This window comes from Coregonus lavaretus (assembly GCF_964263955.1).
Source record: "Coregonus lavaretus genome assembly, chromosome: 5".
In the NCBI taxonomy this organism is placed as follows: domain Eukaryota; kingdom Metazoa; phylum Chordata; class Actinopteri; order Salmoniformes; family Salmonidae; genus Coregonus; species Coregonus lavaretus.
The window spans coordinates 74,041,346-74,057,514 of NC_139992.1; the positions used below are offsets into that span (position 1 = coordinate 74,041,346).

General features: G+C 43.0%; 1 long non-coding RNA gene across 1 annotated transcript; it reads left to right on the forward strand.

The window, feature by feature from the left end:
* The first annotated feature begins 5,398 nt into the window (after window positions 1–5,398).
* Window positions 5,399–14,442, forward strand: LOC311129093. The gene is made up of 3 exons (XR_014613255.1): window positions 5,399–6,345; window positions 12,615–12,753; window positions 14,330–14,442. It is a non-coding gene; the product is annotated as an uncharacterized lncRNA (long non-coding RNA).
* The last annotated feature ends 1,727 nt before the right edge of the window (window positions 14,443–16,169 follow it).

Sequence of the window (16,169 nt, forward strand, 5' to 3'; positions counted from 1 at the left end):
TTAAATGCGTCAAGGCATTTAGAATTTCAATGAAAACGCATTAGTGTTTAGTAAACACCAGCACGTTTATTCACTGTAACACTTTTTAAACACATTAACACGTTTATTCAGCACAAGGCATTTAGGTTTTAAACACTACTGTAGGGTGTAAAGCTGTATTTGCATATTCCCCAGCATGCCCTTCGAGTGAATATGAGAGACACCCACCCATGACTGTATGTTAGTGACAGAGACATGCTTGTTGCATTCATAAATTATTTTTACTGAGGCTTTCACCAAGTGAGTGAATGTGTATTGATTAAAATGAAGCCTTTTATGGCCACTTATTAGGCCATATACATGCTATATGGCCTTCAGCTATCATCAACATCATGGTCTGACAATCTTGGCCTATGTGCAATGTCAGTGACTAGTACTTCCTATTAGAATCCAGCTAACAGGAGGATACACAACCAATTTGAGTACGTTATCACCCACAACCTGCACTCGGAATGATTGCTATGGTAAAGATTTAACAAACAAGACTACCTAAAGCATCTAAACTGGAACAGCCATCTCAATAACGGGTGCAATAAATCCAACCTCTTACAAATTTGATTAGTTTAGAAAAATGTAAGTTATTTATCTTTGTTTAGTATAAGATCAATTAATCAATCAATGTGTATGAGGGAACTATTGTAAAAATCAACCTGCTACAAAGGATGCTAGGAAATATGATAATGTGGCCCCTCTCACATCTTTTTCACTCTGAGAGACGATAGGAAAGTTAACACTAGTGTTTAAAATCTTAACACTTAGGAGATACATTGTGTTCTCCTGGTTGGAAACTGACTGGAAAAAGCTGACTATCATGTTTAACCTTGCATTCTAAACAACTGTTTTGAGAACACTTGTTGGCAAATCTAAATGCCTAATGTTTAAGTTTTAAACACTGACGTTTAGGTTATATATGTGTCACATGTTTCATGGTTTTAGAGTGTATATTTTAATATGCATTACACTACTTGTTAATCATTTAGCTTTAGCCCTCTTAAGTTGCAATAAGAATTTAAATATTCTTAGAGCAGTGGTTCACTGGGCAGGTACTCTCTCTCTCTCTCTCTCTCTACCTTTTAACGAGGTCAGTCACCCGTTAAAGTGCTGTGTCTTTGGGGCCAGCCGGCAGTATTCCCAGGTCGCTGGGCTGTCGGGGTTCACACCTTTTATTCTTCAGGAATCTCTGGAATTCCCAGCTTCATTTCCACTGCGAGGTGGGAGCACCAATCGCCATTGTGTGTGTGTGTGTGCGTGTGGATGTGTGAGTGTGTGTGTGGTGATATGAAAGACCCCGCCTGTGTATGTTGAAATACATAGTACTACGCCCGTACATCCACCCAGAGAGGGAGCAGGGAGCACTCTCAGTGTTGGACCACAATAGAGTGACTCACTCACACACACACACACACACACACAGTTATCAGGGTCATTTCTGATGCTGCTGCTCAGTGATTGTTGGGTATTGCCTTATTGCATCGCTACAAACGTATGAATCTAAATTATTTACAGTAGGTGACTTTGAATACATCCATTGCTTGACATACAATTTGGGTCATTATTTACCATATTGATTCTATTGAATATGATGTAAAAATGATTGATTGAGATGTATAATGCATTTACAGTACAGATGTAGGATCTTAATTTGAACACTCATTTGTTGGTGAGAATTTTCCTGCACAGCAGGAAATGCAAACTTGTAGTGTATTCAAGATTTAAAAAGGCTTCTAAAGTTAGTAATTTCCACTTTAAAATGTCAGACATAATTTCCCCTAACGAAAAATGTGTCAACCCGTACAAAAAATGTCCATTAATAATAATTCACTTTTCCTGTTGCTGCAGGATTATTTTCCTGCTGTAGCAAGATGGCTCAAAGATCCTATATCCTTTATTTATAATGAATTCACTCATCAAATTAGTCTTTCATTTTTCTGAATCTGATATATCGCTACATTAATTTCAAAGTCACTACATATATAAATTCATATTTAATATGTGTATACATTTTAAAACGTCATGTTTTACCCTAATATTTTAGACTTTTCCAGAACAAGGAATTACATAACTGTAATTTACTAATTTACTTAAATGTACATTTTAAATAATTGTTTTTAAACTCACCTATGGGGAAACAAAAGTCAGCATGAGTTGTACAAAGGTTTCTGTCAACTAGGGTAATCAACAATTCACATCATTTTAATTATTGAATTGTAATTTTCAACAATGAATTGCATTTTTTAAAATTCATAATACAAATTAATTTTATACAGATTTTACAGTTTTTGTTAAGAATTTGAACAATTTATTTAGCTGTTTAGAATTAGTACAGTAAAAATGTACTTACACACCCGAAGTAAACAGACTTTTCTTCTAAGTAAAACATCAAGACTCTATTAAATATTTTAACACAGCCTATTCAAAACCCTCTTCTACAGAAGTAATACTCATCCTACTCAAAATCAGAGGAATAAGATTCTCTGACATTGCAGTTAGTACCCCACTATTACGCCTTTCTAGCTAAATAAAGGTAATTCCAGCTGTTTGTCCCCCAGTTCTAGAGTCCTTTAGCCAGTCATGGCGATGAGTCATGCTAGCTAAACCACACTAACGCTAGCTAGCTACCAGAGCTGAGCGCCACCCATTGAACACAATGAGAGACATACAGAGAGCAATAGTTTCACTCTGCTGCTGACACATGGCAAGCTGTGATTCATACACACACACCCACCCACACTCTGTACATTCTGTAGTAACTGGGTTTCCTAGAGCCCCATCCAACCACTATACATTATGTAGTAACTGGGTTTCCTAGAGCCCCATCCAACCACTATACATTATGTAGTAACTGGGTTTCCTAGAGCCCCATCCAACCACTATACATTATGTAGTAACTGGGTTTCCTAGAGCCCCATCCAACCACTATACATTATGTAGTAACTGGGTTTCCTAGAGCCCCATCCAACCACTATGCATTCTGTAGTAACTGGGTTTCCTAGAGCCCCATCCAAGCACTATGCATTATGTAGTAACTGGGTTTCCTAGAGCCCCATCCAACCACTATGCATTATGTAGTAACTGGGTTTCCTAGAGCCCCATCCAACCACTATGCATTCTGTAGTAACTGGGTTTCCTAGAGCCCCATCCAACCACTATGCATTCTGTAGTAACTGGGTTTCCTAGAGCCCCATCCAACCACTATGCATTCTGTAGTAACTGGGTTTCCTAGAGCCCCATCCAACCACTATCCATTCTGTAGTAACTGGGTTTCCTAGAGCCCCATCCAACCACTATGCATTCTGTAGTAACTGGGTTTCCTAGAGCCCCATCCAACCACTATGCATTATGTAGTAACTGGGTTTCCTAGAGCCCCATCCAACCACTATGCATTCTGTAGTAACTGGGTTTCCTAGAGCCCCATCCAACCACTATGCATTATGTAGTAACTGGGTTTCCTAGAGCCCCATCCAACCACTATCCATTCTGTAGTAACTGGGTTTCCTAGAGCCCCATCCAACCACTATGCATTCTGTAGTAACTGGGTTTCCTAGAGCCCCATCCAACCACTATGCATTATGTAGTAACTGGGTTTCCTAGAGCCCCATCCAACCACTATGCATTATGTAGTAACTGGGTTTCCTAGAGCCCCATCCAACCACTATGCATTCTGTAGTAACTGGGTCATAACAATGATTTTATACTGGCATGACAGTAAAAAAATCCCTAATTTCAAATGTATATTTGACATCATTTAAATTTCCTAATTTACCTACTTCAGTCATTTTGATTTCCTACAGTCATTGTCTTTTGAAAGCCATGAGAGTATCTACAGTGATATAACAGTGTCTTTATGTAGCTACAGCCTCCAGCTCCATGAACGTGTAAGGTTTTAGTAGCCAGAAAAGCAGTGTGTGTAATACAGGTCTATCGTCAATGTGACTCACGCTGTCCATTTAAAATAATTATGAATGGACTGTGTCAGCCCCAGACGTTTCTCCCACATCCCATACTACTATGACTGGTCGTGTATGTATGTTTCCATTTTTGTATCCGTATGTGTGTGTGTTCATGCTGTACCACTCATGCACGTGTGTATCGTGTGTGTGCATGTGCACATATGTGTGTGTACACAAGCGTAGTAGTCTAACAGAAGACCATAAAGAGTGTCGTTTGTGTGCAGCTCTCTGATGAGTCACATGCCCTCCTCTGACTAAGAGCCCAACTATGTGATTCTGGGAGAAGGCTCAGCCCCATCCGAACCCTAGCCCAAACCAACCCCTGGGGAAGAGAGGGGTAGGAGGAGGGCAGGGAGGGAAGGGTGTGGTAGTCAGGAGGAAGAGGATAGGAAGGGCTAAGGTAAGGCAGGGAACACCCAGTAGTGAGGGGTAAGGAGGGTAGGGCTAGGAGAGGACGGGACAGCAGGTAGGGTATAGAGAGATGGGGCAGGGGTTGAAAGTAGGAAAATGAGGTATAGGTTAAACTAGGGAGTAAGGACAGGTAGAGTGTGGGGGTTGGAAACTTTTAACATTAAAACTTAAAGTTTGTAACTTTTAACATTAAAACAGAACATTTGTAACATTTAACTTAAAAACGGAACGCTTGTAACTTTTAACATTAAAACGGAATGTTTGTAACTTTTAACGTTAAAACGAAATGTTTGTAACTTTTAACATTAAAACAACTTTATACAAGGAGTGTCATAATGCACATACACTGTTCTGGTCAGGTGTCTCTGTACATCTGCTGATTGGTTGAGCTAGCCAAAAACTCCATGACAATACTGCTTAGCAGCGTGATCAGGGATTTCTATTGGAGTGGCAGTTTCTGAGCCTCTTCATGTACTCTTGGTAACAGAGTAAGGAAAGGTATGGTTGTGAGAAGGTTATATGGAGGTGAGTTCTGGCAGATGAAGATGTTCTTTCTTTCTCTGTCGTTCTCTCTACTGGACATCCAAGCTTCTGTCTTGTACATGTCATAAGTGCTGTGTTGTCTGATAGCTCAGCTTATCTTCCTGTTTCTCAGGTGTCTCAGAGGAGATTGACTGTAAATCCAGGTACTTTCTCTGTGGTGTAGACTATAGACAGTTAAGCGGGACCATTGAGATGGGATAGAAGTGAATAGCGAGACTAGAATCTGTGGTTCAGTGCTGCCTATCGTTTCCCTTTTTTAGAGACAGGCTTTTCTACAGACGCCCCGACACTTTGGTAGGGGAGTTTCCTGCTTTTAAAGACCCCAGGCGCACACACACACACACACACACACACACACACACACACACAGAACACTACTGAAGTTGCCTCAGCCCGACATTTCTTTCCTCTCCTCTCATCCTCTCTCCTCCTCTCCTCCCTCCCTTTCTTTTTTTTCTGAATGGGTGTCCTCTCTCTAACCTCTCAATTGAGAGGAGTGTTACCGGACAATGCCCTTCACAGAGAAAGGCTCCGCCCCTTACAGCCAGGCTCATAGACTATAAGAGCACAGAGACTCGGCTCGGAGTGTGTGTAACAGAGAGTGTGTGTGTCTGTCTGCGTCAGAGGGGCTGAAGGAGAAGGAGAGCAGGGGAGCCAGAGAGGGAGAGAAAGAGAAGGAGGTAGTAACAGAAAGAGAGGAGGACAGAGAGCGAGAGAGGGACAGAGGGAGAAAGAGAGTCTTAGTGCTGTGTAACATATGATAGTAGCAGGGCCGGGCTGTGAGAGCATGGTCGGCAGCGGCGTCTCGAGTGTGCTGGGAAAGCACCTTTATCCCAGAGGGACTCATACAGAGAGAGAGAGAGAGAGAGAGAGAGAGAGAGAGTGTGTCGGCTTCAGCACAGCGCTGTCATTTTAAGCCTGTTACTGATTACACTCTGTAGAATGCAACTGGAGGAGAAAAAAAGACTGACAGAGAAAGAAAGAAAGAAAGAAAGAAAGAAAGAAAGAAAGAAAGAAAGAAAGAAAGAAAGAAAGAAAGAAAGAAAGAAAGAAAGAAAGAAAGAAAGAAAGAAAGAAAGAAAAAGAAAGAGATGTAAGGACGGATTCTTTTGAATTTGGTTTAGTTTAGTTTCACAGAAACTGAAGTTGTGGAAGGGTTAGAGAGACAATTATCTATCTCTCTCTCTCTCTCTCTCTCTCTATTCCTGAGAGAGGCAAACTGGAGAGGAACCCCATATTATCTGATAGAGAGAGAGCAGGGGCAGAGAGAAAGAGGAGGAAGAAGAGGGAAACAGACAGAGAGACAGACAAACAGAGACAGTGAGAGTCATAGAGAAAGAGAAGGGGACCCTTCAAACCTGGTAAGAGGCTCCCAGCCGTCAGGAGGAAATGCTCCGAGAGGGTAAGTGAAAAAATATTATATCTCAGCTAACACTGCTGCTTCTGATGGATATCATATGGTCCACATTAAGGCTGAGAAACGCTGTAATGTGTTAGTGCTGTGCTGTATTAAATGGGGACTACTAGTGACAGTGTTACCTCATAGTTTGTCTATACTAGTTACATTACAACATAGCTGATTCACTGTTACATAGCTGTTACATAGCTGTTACATAATAATAGCGTATAGCTTGTACATCGTTAGAATGATACGGATGCAGCTGTATGAGAGAGCTATAGCTCTTCGGCGGTCTCCAAATGTGAGTTCCTTAAATTAGCTGTAAATAGCACGTGATATTGTATAGGGCAAACGTCATTTTTTTCATCATTAGGATATCAGTCATATTATGTAGCTGATGTCTATTTTATCTATTCAGTCAATGACTTGTTCTGTCGGGTTGATACCGTATCTCGGAGGGAATAGTCATGTTGTAATATAATTTCCTGTCTACGTATTCCCCTTCAGCCTCTGTCATGCTGTCTCCCCCATATACTTGGGTAATGGTACAGTCCACTCCTTGTACCCAGTGGCAGAAGGAATAAATGAACTCAAAGCACAAACGAGAGGGGGGAGGGGGATGTGTTGTAGATGGGGAAGTGAATGTATACTATATCCTACTGCACGCGGAACTCAGTGCTGTTTCTTTATGAATGGGCAGTCTGAGTGGACGATCTGATTGGTTGAGAGAAGAGAATAATTTCTGAATGGACAGCAGGGTGCAATCACTGGTGTTTAGAGTAACCTTCTGCGGTTGCCTTGCTCTCCCCCGGTTACCAGCTGTTCTGAAGGTTGTGCGTGTGTGTGTGTTTGCGTATGTATGTTTGTGCGTGTTTGCGTATGTGTGTGTGCGTGTGTGTCTGCATATGTGTGTCTCCAGGTTAGTCTTTAAATGTTGAATATCCATCAGGCAATGATATGGTTTTGAATTGATTTTGTATTTATTTACTCAAGTGAGTTCATAACACATAGAGGGTGGAATACAAATGCTGTGTGGTGGCACTTCCCTTAGAGTTAGACACTACTTCTGCTCCTTCTCTCTGGGCTGTGACAGGTCTTGAACTGTAGTGGCATACTAACCTAATTACTTTAGCGCTGCTCATACGGAAACAAATGGAAACAAACGTGAACAATGGCCAACCTAAAATTAGATCTCAAGGCTACCTGCCATAGACATGGGATCCCTCAGAGGGCACTGTGTGTTTCTCTGTGTGTGTGTGTGTGTGTGTGTGTGTGTGTGTGTGTGTGTGTGTGTGTATGCGTGACCCTGCGTGCTAGTCCCTCTGCTCCCGCCCACACACTCACACACCCTTTCTCTTTGTTTTACTGCAGTACAATGATATCCACTCCTATGGCTCCACCTCAGATTACTCTGGCTCCCTCACTCTCCCAGTCCAACTGTCTGGCCAAAAGTCACACTCATGCAATACTTTTATTGGTCGTTTACTGAGCGCGTGTGTGTGTGTGTGTGTGTGTGTGTGTGTGTTTGGTTTTACTATCAAGGAAAATTTGGACAGGTGGGGACATTTCGGAAAAAGGCTATTTTAAGCTTAGGGGTTAGGTTAAGGGTTAGGGTTAGAGTTAGGGTTCGGTTTAGGGTTAGGAGTTAGAGTTAGGGTTAGGGGCTTGGGGTTAAGGTTAGGGTTAGTTGAGGGTTACAGTTAGGGATTAGGGAAAATAGGATTTTGAATGGGAATCAATTGTTTGGTCCCCACAAGTATAGTAAAACAAATGTGTGTGTGTGTGTGTGTGTGTGCCTGCGCGTGTGTGTGTGTGTGTGCAGGTGATAAAAGTCATCCATAAACTTTGTGAATTGCATTTACTATCTGCGTATCTGTGCTTATCGTGCCTGCGTTTCCAGATGTGATAATCAAGCTATTGTCGGTAAGATGCGTTGCCGGTATCTTGATGGTTGAGAAAATTCTCAGAGGTAGATAATATTGGAATCTGCCCTCTGTCTTAGTTCAATACCTATGCACTCTTACCTGTCCTACTTGGCAAAGTCTGTCAGATTAAAATCTTTCCATGGCAAAGTATTTTGGTGGTAAAGGTAGGGTTGAATAATGTGAGGTCATCATCAGTGTGTTGGCGGGGATCTTTAATCACGTCACTAGGTGAGGCTCTTCTCACTAGCTGAGGTCAGTTTATATAACTAGAGCAATCCTATTGAAAACCACTCTATATCTTTCCTTTTCACATGAGCTGACTTTGCTTTGTTTATACAACAATAGAGTCACTCTTACTGGAAGTCTGTCATTTGTAGAGAAAGGAGTTCAGGCAAAGAGCTTAACTGCATAACTTAGACGTCACAAGAGCTGCTCACTGCATTTGGTTTGATGTCACCACACTCTTGTGTGTGTGTGTGTGTGTGTTCTCCACACACCCACCTGGCACTGTGTGTGTCCCTATGCCCATATATGGCCGTAGCTTCCCCTACCTGGCTCCTCATTGAGAGTGCATTGAATTCCAATAAGTCGGGGCGCCGGAAAGAGACACTAGAGCGGAAGCACGTCATGAAACAGCAGGATGAATGAGCAAGGCCTGAGATCTGTGTTTGAAGGAGATCTTTTTTCTGACTGTAATCAGCTGGAGCTATGACTCACAGGGTACATAAGTTATGAGTGTTATAGTGGAACTCTTTATCCACCGTTGACTACACTCCCAAGAGACTGGATACATAGAAAATAGAAAAACAGGGAATTTCCTGCCTGATAGTGCTACAATGGGAACTCTCATCAATTGTACATTTTTGACAGAATTTGCCGGAAATGTATGGTGAGATGCCAGTCAGCTATTCAGGTTAGAATTCAGTCAGCTGAAAGTTCAAGGAAGGTAGAATGTGTCTCTGACATTAGAGAGAGTTCACCTTCTAAAAGGTGCCTGAAAGCGTGGCTTTACATCATTTATTATTTTCAACAAATTTTCCACCCATTGGATAACAAACATTACAGTAGGACAATACTTACCCAGCAAGGGAGATACCGTGATCAAGAAGGGAGGATGAGGGCGAGGCTCAGCCATTGCACTCCGGCTGTGCTGACCCCTGCGAATTCCCCAAATGTAGGAATCTCGACTGGACAATTTCTGGTAGTGGGGGACTGTGTTCGTACACTCCCCTATATAAAAAATAAACTAAAATCAATAGGATTGGTTGGAAAGTGTATGCATGCTGTAATGTCTGTATGGGGCAGTGTAATGCTATAGGACTGAGCATGGAGCCAGTAACCCTAAAGCAGACAGGGAGAGAGAAACACATTAAACTCAGCTTTACAGGATCTAGGGATTTTGGGCCATCCTCCATCCATCCAGCTCTCTCCCTCGCTTTCTCTCTCTCTCGCTCTGTCTCTCTGTCTCTCTCTGTATCTCTCTGTATGTGTGTGTATGTGGGACAGGAGAGAGAGGTTGCCAAGCCTTCATAAAGACACCAGGGAGCTCCCCTTTCCTCCTCTCCCTAGATCCTCTCCTCGCCCTGCCAGCCCTTTCCCATCAGTCCAGCCTTTTGGAAGGTCCCACAGACACCCCTCTCTGGGCTGGAGATATGAGTGGGGCTGGGACTGGGGTATAGGACTGGTACGGGGGTACAGGGATGCGGCTTGAGTTGGGGCTGAAATAGCGTCTGGAGCTGAGTCTTTAGTTGTAGGCTCCAGGACCACTGTTTGGCCGAGCCAACACCCAGATGAACCATTCAGGGTCCCCTTTCACTTTCAAACTGTTACATCTTCCCTGCTTTACCCTAATAAAGCAGATGATGTATTAGAAAGAGAGGAAATGAGAGAGGGAGAGAGAGAAGGAGTGTGTGTGTGTGTGAGAGAGATAGAGGGGGGGAGGGGGGGTGTATCTAGAACAATGGGAATATTCTGAGATTGGGAACATTGTCGTAAACGGGATGGCAGGGACCTTTGACGTTCCATGACCTCCAGGTCTCCACAGACCAGGAAATGGCTTCCCTCTCTCTGATTGGACCGTTCCTCAGATCCGGCCGAACCAATCAGACTCTCCAGATCTGGCTCGGCAGAACGTTGGAGCTGAGTATCTGATTGGCCGATGCTCTGATGGAATTACATTCTAATTGGTGGAACGTTGGTGCTGAAAGAGGACCAGTTAGTGAGAGTGCTGTAGACTAAGAGTGGTTATGGAAATTGTTCATCTCTCATGTGAATTGAATTTAGTGGAAAAGCAACCTGTGGCTCTCAACTATGGATGAAAAAGGGAGAAATAGAACTCATACTGCCTTGTCTTGGACTCAAAGCTGATGATAAGCAATAACAAGCATGGTCTGTCCTCCCAACACACACCCTCAAACACACCCAACTTACACATCCTACACACATGCCCACATACTGTATACTTCAGTAAACGCCAACACCCACACACATCCATAATACCCAACTGCCACCCAATAAACACACACACACACACACACACACACACACACATACAGTGGTGGTCGCTCCATGCTTTGAGGCCAGGGCAGGGTAATGATTAAGTTCCTCTTGGCTCCTCTTAGTGTGTGTGTGTGTGTGTGTTTGTGTGCCTGCATGTGTGCGTCCGTGCGTGCGTGGATGTGGTCAGGGCCAGTCATCTGCCAGGCAGCTAGGAGGAAACCCACATCAACTGAAACACGCGCCACACTCCAGGAATAGCCTTACATTTACCCCCCCCCCCCCCCCCCACACACACACACACACACACACACACACACACACACACACACACCAACCACACACACACACACACACACACACCAACCACACAAACACACACCAACCCCCCCCCCCCCACCCCCCCCCACACACACACACACCAACCACACACACACACACACCAACCCCCCACACACACACAAACACACACACCCCCCACACACACACACCAACCACAGACACACACACACACACACACACACACACACACAGCACTGGTCTCACACCTTCTTTATCTCTCTTCACTATGTTTTATATTGTGTTCTATATAAATGTATGTGCCTACTACAGCTTGTATTTTGATGCTTGCTGGCTTGAAGTGTTGTAGATTTGCTAACCTACTGTATCTATAACTGAAATGGTATTTTGCTTTTGTCAGTGGAGTTTGGACTAGTGTACATCAGTGTGAACAGAAAAGGATCCACTCCTATGGCTGTATGGTGTGTGATTGTGCTTCCATTGACCTTCTCCTAGTTAGTAAGACTACAGATGTAGGATCTTAATTTGATCACTCTTTTGTTGCTTGGAATTTCCCTGTATAGCAGGAAATGCAAACTTGTAGTGTGTTTGCGTTTTAAAAAGGCTACTAAAGATAGTCTTTTCCACTTTTCAGACTTGATTTAGCCTAACAAAAATTTATCAACCCCTATAAAAATGTCCATTAATTGTAATCCACATAATAATTCACATTTCCTGCTGCAGGGTTATTGTCCTGTTGTAGCAAACTGGCTCAAATTAAGATCCTACATCTGTAGTGTCCCTCTCAACTGTAAGGCTTTGGGTTTCACTGGAGGCTTTGGGTTTCCATTTACATACACTTGACCACTTCTGATCGGCCAGAGTGGCAGTATCACATAGACGCACGCCCACACACACACACAACATCATCAAAGGATAGAAAGAAGCGGATAAGATAGAGGGATGGAGAAGGATGGAGAGTGGAACATACTGTATCACGTTATCACTGATCATGTAAACTAAGTCTAACTGGTTGAGGTCTGTTATCATTACACACACACACACACACACAGTCACACAATATTCAGGTTTTAATGTTTTCACTGGGTTTGCAGTATACTCCAGGTTTACTAATCTCGGTTAACCCTGAACTAAAGTATCACGTAATTGGTCAGCTGCTCGATTAAGTTCTGGATCCATACGTGTTAAGAGAAGAGATGAAGAGATACTAGAGCAAGGAGCGGAACCGGAACGAGGAGCTCCACCCTCTCTTTTTGACAGTTAAAAGCCAAATGTCCCCTCCCCTTCCGAAACTCGAAAGATGCTAACAACTGCGGAATCGTGATTTGTCCGAATAACCAGTGACGGAAAAAAACAAACACCGGAACTAATGCTGCTCGTTATCCCACGCATCCCATTCCTTCCTGACAGATTCTACCATACCAGTTATGTTTACGTAGATCTGTCCACGAGAGATTACAGGTTTACTGACACTGTATGTCTTGATCAAGTTATGATCAGATGTGAAACATGAACCCCTGACACTGACCTGTTGCATTGTGTGTGTTATAGGTGTCAGAGCAGTCCTGAGTGTACCAAGCAACGGTCCCTAGGATGACCATGCTCACAACAGCACTGTGCAGTCAGCCACCACGATGACCTTCAACTACCACAAGACATTTGCTATACTAGTTCTAACATCTGTCTACAGGTAAGATACTGTATTTCAGCCCTCCTAAAGTCCTATAGCAACAGCTATACGCTGTATTCCTCCTCCAATCAGAAAGCTCTCTGGGGACTGGGCATGCTCAATAGGAGGGTCAGGGTCAAAATAATGTTCTTTTCCTGAATTAAAAAAGAACTGAACATAATCAAAATGACTGAATTGACCCCAACCCTGCTTTGTAGCTCAGTGGCGCCCTCCTGCAAGTCATGGATTGATTGATTGACAACAGTTGTGTAGTGCCCTCCCCTCCTCTCTCATTCCTTCCTCTCTCTTTTTATAACCCCCCTCCTCTCTCTCTCTCTGTGGAATGTACCAAGTCCTTCTCAATTCATTCATGTGGATCCAGGAAGTGCATTCCTCCCCACAGCCCCAGGCCATGCTCCACCACCCTACCACACATACAGTACATACACCACTGCCCAGTAGTCACTATTGGCCAATGCTAAAAAGTACAGAAGTGACAATATCATCAGAAGTGATGAGCAAGTGCATGAGCACACTCCAAAGTTTGGCTCATGCCGTTGCCTAGTTGATCTAGTGACCTCACTGCCACCACCTCTGACTGATGTGGCACTACTTTCCTCTCTACAACAGTCATCACCAATGTCAGCCCTGCATCACACACTCAACACACTCAACAACTCTCTCGCTCACTCAGTCAACACTGCAACTCCTGCATCAGTCTTGACATGGGACTCAAACTCACAGAACACAAGGAACTCTCAACACCAATGTCATCACCATGGTAACAATTAAACCCAGCCAAAACACTCCAGGAGCACACAATGCTAGAAGGAGAAAGAGAGGGTGAAGGAGAAAGGGCCGTAGTCTTGGGCCACACAGATTGCTAGAATCCAAAATAGCGAGCGAGAGAGAGAGAGAGAGAGAGAGAGAGAGAGACTTTTCCTTAATAAGGAGAAATTGGAGTCAAGTGAGCATCAGCTGGTTGAGTAGGGTACTAGACTGCTATGTTTGATCAATATGGTCATGAGGCTTCAGGTATGCAGAGGCAAAACTGGACAGGGGACAAGTGGGCGAGCCCAGCATACATACCCCTCCATCCTGATCCTAGATCAGTAGTAAAGTTTGCATCTAATGGTTCAGGTTAGGATTTGGAGAGGGTAAGCTGATCAGTACCTAGAGCAAAGTGCCTAAAGGAAACTTCTCCCTAAGAGAGATAGAATGCGAGACCCATAAGTGTGGCATCAGAGCCGCTGTGGAGCTGACATGGCAGTGGCTGCTGCCTCCAGTTGCCCCAGGCCTAATGGGAAAGAATGTCACTAATCTGAAACTGATAATGCTTAGAGATAGCCATAGAGAGATAATTCCCATATCCTTCCCTTCTCCCCTCACCCCATCCTCTCTGTCTGTTCTGTCTCTCCCTCGTCACCCTTCTCTTCTTCCTTCCCCCCTCTCCTCTCACCCCATTCTCTCCTTGTTTCTTCTCCTCCCTCCCCCTTCCTTCTCCTCTCTCTTAGTAGCTGCAGTCAATGTTACCTTATGATTCCTTACCCAATAATGACCATCTCTTTCTCCCCTTTCTCTCTCTCTCTCTAACCAGAATGGACCCAATGATCATATGAGGATGAAGACTATGATGAAGGCAATGCAAATGCATCAACGTGGATCCTTTATCAATATCTGCAGCCCATTCCCTCTATCCCCCCCCCTGTATTTGTGTGTTGATCAGTTGCTCAGTAGGCAGTGTAGATCCTGTGTAATTATCAGCAGCTACATCTGGCTACTGGGTCTCTGAACACATGCCACTGCCCACTCCCTACTTCCTGCCAGGTGATACATCCCATTTCCAACTGATTGGCTAATTGCACATTCAATTTCTCTCTGATTGGCTAGTATGTTATCATATGGGCGGTTACAGCACAGGACGCTCTCTATGCCTATGCTTGTCAGTGTTTTATTGTCATTTTTTTCTTATTATTTTTCTCTCCTCTCAAATATTTTCTCCCTCTGCACAATCCTTGGCGAGAGTCATTCAAACTCTTCTTGGTATTCTTCTCTGAATTGTGCTGTTTTCTAAAAGATGTTGACTCTCGGCTCATAGAAAAGAGATTGACGAGAGCAGAGAAAAGCAAGCCAGAGTTGAAGGAAATGTCAAACAAGTCAGGCACAATAGCACAGAGCCTTTAAGAAAGGAGAGAAAACACTGTTAGGATGCGATGCCTGCAGTTTCCCTAGAAATCTGTCTATAGAGAACAGGCAAGATGAAATGTCACATTCTCTCTATGATTACTCTGTCAGAGACAGTGTGTGCGTGGGTGTGTGCGTATGTGTGTGTGACAGCTGACGAGACATATTTGCTTGGTCCTGGACCTAGCATACAATGTAGATTTCTGTGTGGTTTAAGCTACAGCTACATTGTCTGCTGGGTTTCAGGCTGGCAACAAAAGCAGCCTTCAACAGCTGAATGATTCAATAACTCAATTAATCAACTATTCAATAACTCAACAAGGTAAGTTCACATTCATTCTGCCACTGTGTGTCAAATGTTTCACCTTAAAAATACAATGAAATGGAATATCTTTTAATAAACATATATACAATTATATGGTTGTGTGACTGGTTTTTCATATGAAAGTGTAAAGTGTTTTCAGTTCAAGTGTTATTTTATAGGGAAATATCACATTGGGACAAATATATATTTGGCTTGACAATGGAGTAGGCAAGAGCACAAACAGAGCTGGGACCAGCTGGACAGAATCTGGATGGAATCTGCAGGGGCAATTTATTTATCTAGAAATTATTTGTATTTAGAATAAATGCCTGTGTAAAATTACTCAAAACCAAACATATACTGATACTTAACATGTCTAGCTACAGTTGTTTAAATATTTCCATATGGAAAAACCACATGAATTTCACATGTGAACACATGTGGTCTCAGGTGATCATGTGACAACATGTGACAACATGTGAAGCAACATGTGATAACATAAAACTACACATGACAACATGGGAGCATAATCTCATGTGAAATGAATGTGAAATAAATTTGACAACATGGGGATGCAAAATTTCAACATGTGATACCATGACACTACACGTGATAGCATTTGAGCACATGTGAAAGCCCAGGCATCAAATGTTATTTAGAATATTTTACTTTAAAAGGCCTAATTTTACATTAATTAAATTTAAACAGTCATGGTCCCCATGTTCTCTGAACATTGTGTTATGGTCCCGTGGAGGTTTTTGTCTAGTTGAGGTAAAAATACAATAAGTTCTGTGTTTTTACAGCAAATTTGAGGTGCTAATGGACAGTATACTGCTATATTGGGACTTAACCTCCCTTGGGATTTGAATGCTCAACCTCTTGGTTGCTAGCTACCTGAAGTTTCCCCCTTCTGATAATCAGGTGGCAAATCGCATCTCTGCATGTCTGG